The sequence below is a fragment of the Sciurus carolinensis genome, chromosome 16, assembly GCF_902686445.1.
Source record: "Sciurus carolinensis chromosome 16, mSciCar1.2, whole genome shotgun sequence".
In the NCBI taxonomy this organism is placed as follows: Eukaryota; Metazoa; Chordata; class Mammalia; order Rodentia; family Sciuridae; genus Sciurus; species Sciurus carolinensis.
The window spans coordinates 2396247-2403220 of record NC_062228.1 but is presented as its reverse complement, the minus strand read 5'-3'; positions in this window follow the sequence as shown (position 1 = coordinate 2403220).

The following is a 6974-nucleotide window of genomic DNA, read 5'->3' as shown; positions in this document are numbered from 1 at the left end:
CTTTCCTGTCCACTGGCTGCCCTTCGTGAGGATTCTCTGTCCAGAACTCCAGTGAGCAACCAGCAACCTGGCACTCCGTGGGAAGTGGCAACTAGGCAGGAATGCCTGAAGTGTCGCGATTATGTCTCCTTGTCCTTGCTGCCAGCACCCAGCCCAAGACTCGCCTGGCCTCAGGCTGCCGCGCTCCTGCCTCCCAGTCTCCTGCTCTTCTTCCCTGCCCTTCATTCCCCTGAACCCCGCAGCTGAACCCCGACTGTGCCTCTGCAGCTTCCCATCCCTCCACAGGCACAGTGTGAGCCGCCTGGCTGAGCAGCCTCAGCCCTGCTCGCCCTCACCTCGGCGCCTGCATCCCTGTGGCCCAAGTTCAGCCCCGCCTTCCTCCCTTTCTGGTTTTATTCATGTTTTTTCCTATCCCAGAAAACTGCTTCCCACTCCATCCTAATTTTTGCAGGTAGAAAAATCCCACCTCACCAAGAATGAACTCTCTAAACTGTGGACTGGGTGATGATGGGCCACTGTGGGTTCATTGGTTGTAGCAAATGCACCCCCGGGTGCACCATGGGTAGCCGGGAAGGCAGGCTGGGCAGGGACGCTCGGGGAATCTCTGTACCTTCTGCTGGATTTTGCTGTGGACCTAACACTGCTGAAAGAATATAGTCCATAAAAACTACAAGGTCACCTTCCACTAGGAAGGTAAGAGGTGTTCTTGAAAAGCACAAAGCACCTGCAGAAAAGCCAGCAAATAAATAAAAACCTTCTGGAGGCTGCAGGGGTGGAGAGGGTTGGGAGCCTGCTCTGAGCTCCTCAGTGAGCCAAATACTTAGAACGCACGGGGTGTGTGACGGCCACACCACGCGGGTCTGGGGAGCACTGTGGCCATGTTTTGAAACATCCCCTTTGCATGTGAGAACCAGTCAATGTAGTCGCAGTAAAATGATGACCATCTTTAAACACACAGCAAGAAGCCAGTCGGTCACAGCTCCAGGACCAGGCAGAAAACGTGGTGGAAGCCTGTTTTGAGACACACTGTAGCTGCCAGAAGCAGCAGTTTCCCGGTCCTTCTGACTAAGTGCTGCTGGGGTTCAGCCATGGCCTGGGGCTGTGCGTCCTCTTGCCCACCAGCGGCTGGTGGCTCCCGAGCTGGAGGTGCACAGTGCTGGGGAGGCAGTGCCTTCTCCTGTCTGCCCCAGGGAACTTTATCACTATGTAGTTATTTGAAGCTGCAGCAAATGCTTAATAAATATAACCATTTAAGAAGCCAATAAGAGGTGTTAAAGGAACATTTCTCCCGATTTCAGCGTAGCCAGATGAACACAGTTTTCTCAATTAAACTTGAATTTCAAATAAACGATGTATGCACAGTACGCTGCGCGCTCATTAGGCGTGCGTGCGTGTGGACGCCTTTCCGTCTCAGTCCGCGATGAACCGGAGGCGCGGTCCAGCGCAGAGCTTCCCTTCTCTGTTTTGCAGGCCCGGCTTGCTGCCAGGCTCTCCAGGAGCGCCCGCAACACCGTGGGTGCTGGAGGCCGAGTCCAGAGAATGGGAGCTGGATGCCCTGATGATCCTCCCCCATCCCTTAAGCAGCATCTGCCTAAAATACGCCAGTAAATGTTGGCATTGAATTCTGGGCTGAACCCCGCAGGGGAGAAAAGGCCTGTGGTTATGGCAGGGGAAGGGGGAGGTGTCTCTGAAGCTCCTAAGTGACATCCACTTATTCAGCTTAGAACTTTGGAGCATGGCGTCTGCCCTGCCCCCAGCAGGATTCAACCCAGCTCAGGTGTCTCCATTCTGGACTGGGGGCAGGGCAGAGGACAAGCAGACAAGATCCTATCATGGGGGCCAGGCCTGACTGCTTCCTGCAGCTGGGAGATGAAACAGGAAGCAAGGGCAGGAAGTGGCTGGGAGCCGAGTGAGGGTCAGGCAATGTCACTATGAGTGCAAAGGCCCTGGGGCAGGCCCAGGCTGGGCTGGCATGGAAGCCCCTTGTGGGGTGCATGCAAACAGAGGCTGAGGCTGGGGCAGGGGCGTCCTCACCTTTCACTGACTCCTAAAGGTGAAGAGGATCCTATGCTGCCAGCGGTGGCCTGATGCCCTGGAGACTGCTCTGTGCTGCTTCTCCTTCATTCAGTTCTTTAAAGTGCCACTGGGACCTCCCCCAGTCCTTGCCACTCCCTATGGGATCCCTGTGGGATGACCCCAGTGGTACCTGCTCCAGCAGAGGATGAATGGGGCATGACGCTTGGCACAGTGCCCCACACAGTCGGCCCTATGCTGGTTTCCTTGTGATTAGGGAGATAGTCTTGGGGATCATCATACGTTCATGCAATGAGCATGTGTGTGCACCTACTATGTGCTGAGCTATTGCGCAGGGCCCGAGGGTGGCAGGAGATGGGGTGCAGTTGCTACCTGCCTGCAAAGCCAGGTCATGTGTGGAGACATAAGGTTGCTGGACAGAAGTCGGCCTTCTCCTCTGCCAGAGTGCAGGGACACCTGCACTTTCTGGCCTCTTGCTGTGTTGTGGACATATGACCTGCTCTGGCCTATCACCGTCTCTTCCAGACGGCAAGATTTAATTCTCAGGGCATGATGTCCTCCTCTTTCCCCTGCCAAGATGATGGGAGCCAGGTGACAAGAGGCCACCTGTGAAAACCCAGGCTCCTGAGTGACTTGGGTGAGCAGAGCTCCCTGTGGAGCTGGGTTGGCTCAGGATTAAATCTGAGACATGGGTTTTTGTTACTGTAGCATAACCTGTCTACACTGACTGATACATGGTGTAAACCAATCAATTATATAATGATGTGGATAATGACATGGACATTTGATATGATATGGGACATTTATCAAACTGGCAAGAGAAAAGCATGTAATTAATATCTTTTAAAAGAAACTTTTTTTGTATTATGTTTTGGAAACATCTACAGTACTCTATTGAATATCTTGCATCTTTGTTAATTGTGGCAACTTTGAATATAAGACAGATGAAATCCTTAAAGAATCAGTTTTTTAAAACGTCATAGCTATATATGGTTGTTTTTCAGAAACTCTCAGAAGAGGAGAGGAAGACAGTGGGCCAATTAGGCCCTCCCTAAATAATTTGAAATTTCTTCCATGGAAAGCCCTTGGCTTTGGGTCACGTCTTTTTCAATTTTCAGAGTAACAAAGGACTTTTTCTCCCAATTTTTTTAATTGAAAGATTTCAAACTTCCAGAAAAATCGCAGAAAGAGTACAATGAACACCTACGCACCAGGAGTCCAAGAACTGATCTACTACATCTGTCTACCTTCACCCACTGCCCCTGCTTTGGGCTGAGTCCTTTTAAATTTGCAGAGATGATAATGATCAGCGCTGCATGTGTTGCTGTGTTCCTCGCCTCACATGGTGTTCACACTCGAGAATCTTCACCTCGACACACGATTATTATCTAAAACACTCTAGAGCCAGAATTTCCCCAGGTACCCTCAGACGTATCTTTACTGTCTAGGATCACTTGGTCGCCCAGCTCTGTGACTTTTTTAGTCCTCCCGACTCTGCGTCCTGTGTGGCACTTTTCTGCCTTCACTCCCTGGAAGAGTCCTGCTCAGTAAAACAAGCGTGGACCCTTTTCACCAGGGACACGTATTTTATCCCATAAGGCCATTTCTGTAAGTCAAATGACAACGGGTTTTTACAAACTGACTTTGTCTGACAAGGGTCTGTTCCCAAGTAGCCTTTGGAAGCCGTGACAGCTCTGCTGTCCCGTCCTGTTCCCTGAATCCTCTGGCATCTCCTGGGCCTCAAGAGAGCTGTGGGGAGGATGGGGATGAAGCCAGGGGCGGCAGAGCTGCACCGGGCCAGCCTGGAGCTCTCCCTCATGCCTCTAGAGCAGAAGAGGCTGCACCGGTGGCAGGCCTTCCTCGACCTTCCTCGACCTTCCTCGACCTTCCTCCCAGAAGCTTTCGGATCAGTTCCTCCCCTGAACTTTCTCATCAGTCCCCCAAACCCACATCGCACTTTGGACGCGGAAGACACGGAGGTGGGCACCCGTTCAACAACCCTCATGGCCACCTGAAAGGTGCAGATTTTATTTGCTTAAAAACCTCGGAGGGTCTCCCTGGAGAAGGCTTCTTGCTCCCGAGAAGTTTCAAGGACATTTCTGTTTCCCAGCAGATCATGCTCTCGAAAGATGGCAAGGCTCTGGAAAGCGCTGGGATTTTAAAATCGACCAGTGCGCAGTTTGTTTACCTTCTCCCTCGCAGGTTTCCGCCGGCTTTACTCCTGCTGCGCAATGCGAAGGTGCGTCCGTAAGGTGTCAGCACCTTCACCAGCGCCAGAAGCCCCCGGCTTTCCCTTCTCTTTTTGCAGAGCAGTTCCCGTGTTGGACGCAAGATGGCGCCAACACCCACGGAGTCTGCTGAGCCAGGTGACCGAGCCCAGCCGCGCCAGGACGAGAAGTGACACGCTGTGAGGAAGAACCGAGCAATGTTCGCCTTTTTCATCGCTTATTATTTTAGCAATACACAGGGCCCTCTGGGAACCGATTTTGCTTTCAGCTCACTGACAACAAGGCCAGGAAGGGGGAAATCAGCAAGAAAATAGCAGCCCGCAATCCCGCTGGAAGGTTAAAGAAAGAATCGGAAATATGGTTTTTGCAAAGTCCAGGTGTGTTTTAATAACCTAAACAAACATCTTTCCCAGGGTCCGACTGAACAGAGAAGAAATCTAATCCCAGGAGCAAAGGAAAATGTCTCTCTCTCACCTTTTCTGTCTTGGTCTTGAGGATCTCTTTCCTGGCCTCCACTCTTCTTGGGTGGGAGAGGAGGTTAATAAATTTGGCAACTCAACCAAAGTTCTCAGACGACTCTGGTTTAAACCTGGACTCTCTGGTAGATACAAACTCAGGCAGAAACTAACATTTTAGAATTTGTTTTTCAGTCTTTAGGTACTTTTGAATTTTGCCTTATGCTGTGATAAAGCTATTTAAAACACACACCCGGGCACATACACACACCTCGTAAAAGCAGAGTAAATGGTATCCCTCCAAGAAGCCTACAGACTGAGAGCACTCTTCATCAATAGTTCTGCGTTTCCAGTAAAACTGCGAGAACTCAGCACGCCTGTTGTGCACTTCAGGAGAAAGGTACTTTTACTGTCACATTCTTATTTTTTGGAAGATGAATGCAAAAATATTAGAGGTATTTAAAAAAGAAAGTTGTAGTGGGGATTTGGAGGCAGGAGAGAAGGCACACCATCTCCCCTGAGCTGAGGACTGGGCAGTTTTATTTTACTTGGTTGGAAAAGTTGTGTGTGTGTGGGGGGTCAAGTTAGAGAAAGAACCTAGAATGCCCATAAAATAGTGTCTCAAAAGTAAATACTCACGGCAGGAGGAGGCTGTTTTGTGCTTTCCTTTTGGTTTTGAATTTATCAGGTGTCAAAGATAAGGCACACAAATATTTTTGTGTTCTTTCATTGAAAATGAATTGGAGGTCCCTACTTTCTTCTAAAGGAGTCTTGAGGGGTGGATTCTTCAACACCCTTTTGCTGAGAATTTAATAAGAGTTAGGAAAAGAAACACAAATATTTTATCTGCAAACCTCTTCCCGACTCAACCGGACCAACAGCTTCCAAAAGACTTGCGGCCGGCGTCCAGCCTCTGCTGAGGCGAGTACCAGCCCTTCTAGGGAAGCGGACAAAGAGGGCTCCGTTTTTCGAGGTGTCAAGGAATAAATAATCGGTCCCCAAATAAACAAACTGTCCAGGGGATTCCTAGAGGCGAGGGGAAAACTTTGAAGGTTGAGGCCCTGGGAGTCGCTCCAGGTCAGCACCTGGAATAATTACAATCCCGGGGACGTCTTCGATCGTCAGCACCAGCCCCCCGAAAAGCCCTGGACTTCAACTCTTCTTATCAAAACTCAACAAAACAAAAAAGACTAAAATATAAAAAGTCAACTTGAAGAATCCCAAGGGGACTCTGCCAGTAGCGGAGGTAGACTGCGCCCTGGGGTCGGCGTTGGGCAGCGGCAGGGAAGCGTCCAAGCTCCGAGGTCCCGGGTGCTCTGCGCGGTGCTCTCCGCGTCTTCGGGCGAAGCCCCCGCGGAAAGCAGGCTCCGTTTTCTCCGCCCGGCAGAGCGACCCGGGCTCTGACCGGCCGGGTGGCTGCTGCCCTGTTCTGGTCTCCGGGGAGCGCGGCGGCGAGCTTATCAACGGAATTTATATGTGGGAGAGACCCGCGGCGCTGGGGCGGTGGGCTGCCGAGGTCGGCGAGGAGGGAGGGGAGCCCGGCGTTGCTGCCACTTCTCACCAAACCCCACTGCGCGGCTCGGAGACTCGGAGCCTCACCGAACCCAGGCGGAGTCAAGGGATCGTTTTCCCAGGTTGTCACCACCTTCCGACACGCTTTCCCAGGTACCCTGAGCCCGGGAGCCGGGGGACTCGCCTTCCACGCCGCGCCTCTCAAACCGCACAGGTCGATCCTCACGGCCCGGACCTGGCGCCCCGCCGGGGATCATTGATTTCGGTCCTAAACAGGGATGGCGCCCAGCGCTGGCCCTCCCCCTCCAACCCGGCACGTTCGCTTTTAATTCACAATCTAGGCCGCGATAATTGGGAATCCAATAATTCGCCTCGTCGCTCATTAATAAGAAAATCCTCCCAGGGTCTTTGCTATTCACAAGGTGTTCAGGGAGCTACTTGGCTGCATGCACCAACTCGATTTTATCTTTCAAACTTATTTTTCGCAAAGAAACGTCTATCTTTTTTCCCTTGACACGTGGGCCCATTAACCAAAATACCATAATAAAATAAATTTTATTAAGATAACTCATTTTTTAAAAGTCTTTTCAAGTTAGGACTGAGCTGCAGAAAGGGCGAGTGCTGCGCGGCTGGGTCTTAGAGCCGCCGGATTCCTGCGCTCCTCGCCCTGATTGGTGCCATCTCCCCATAGCTGTCGGATGATTGGCCCAAAGTTCCAGGAGGGGGCGCGGCCTGAGGAAAGTAA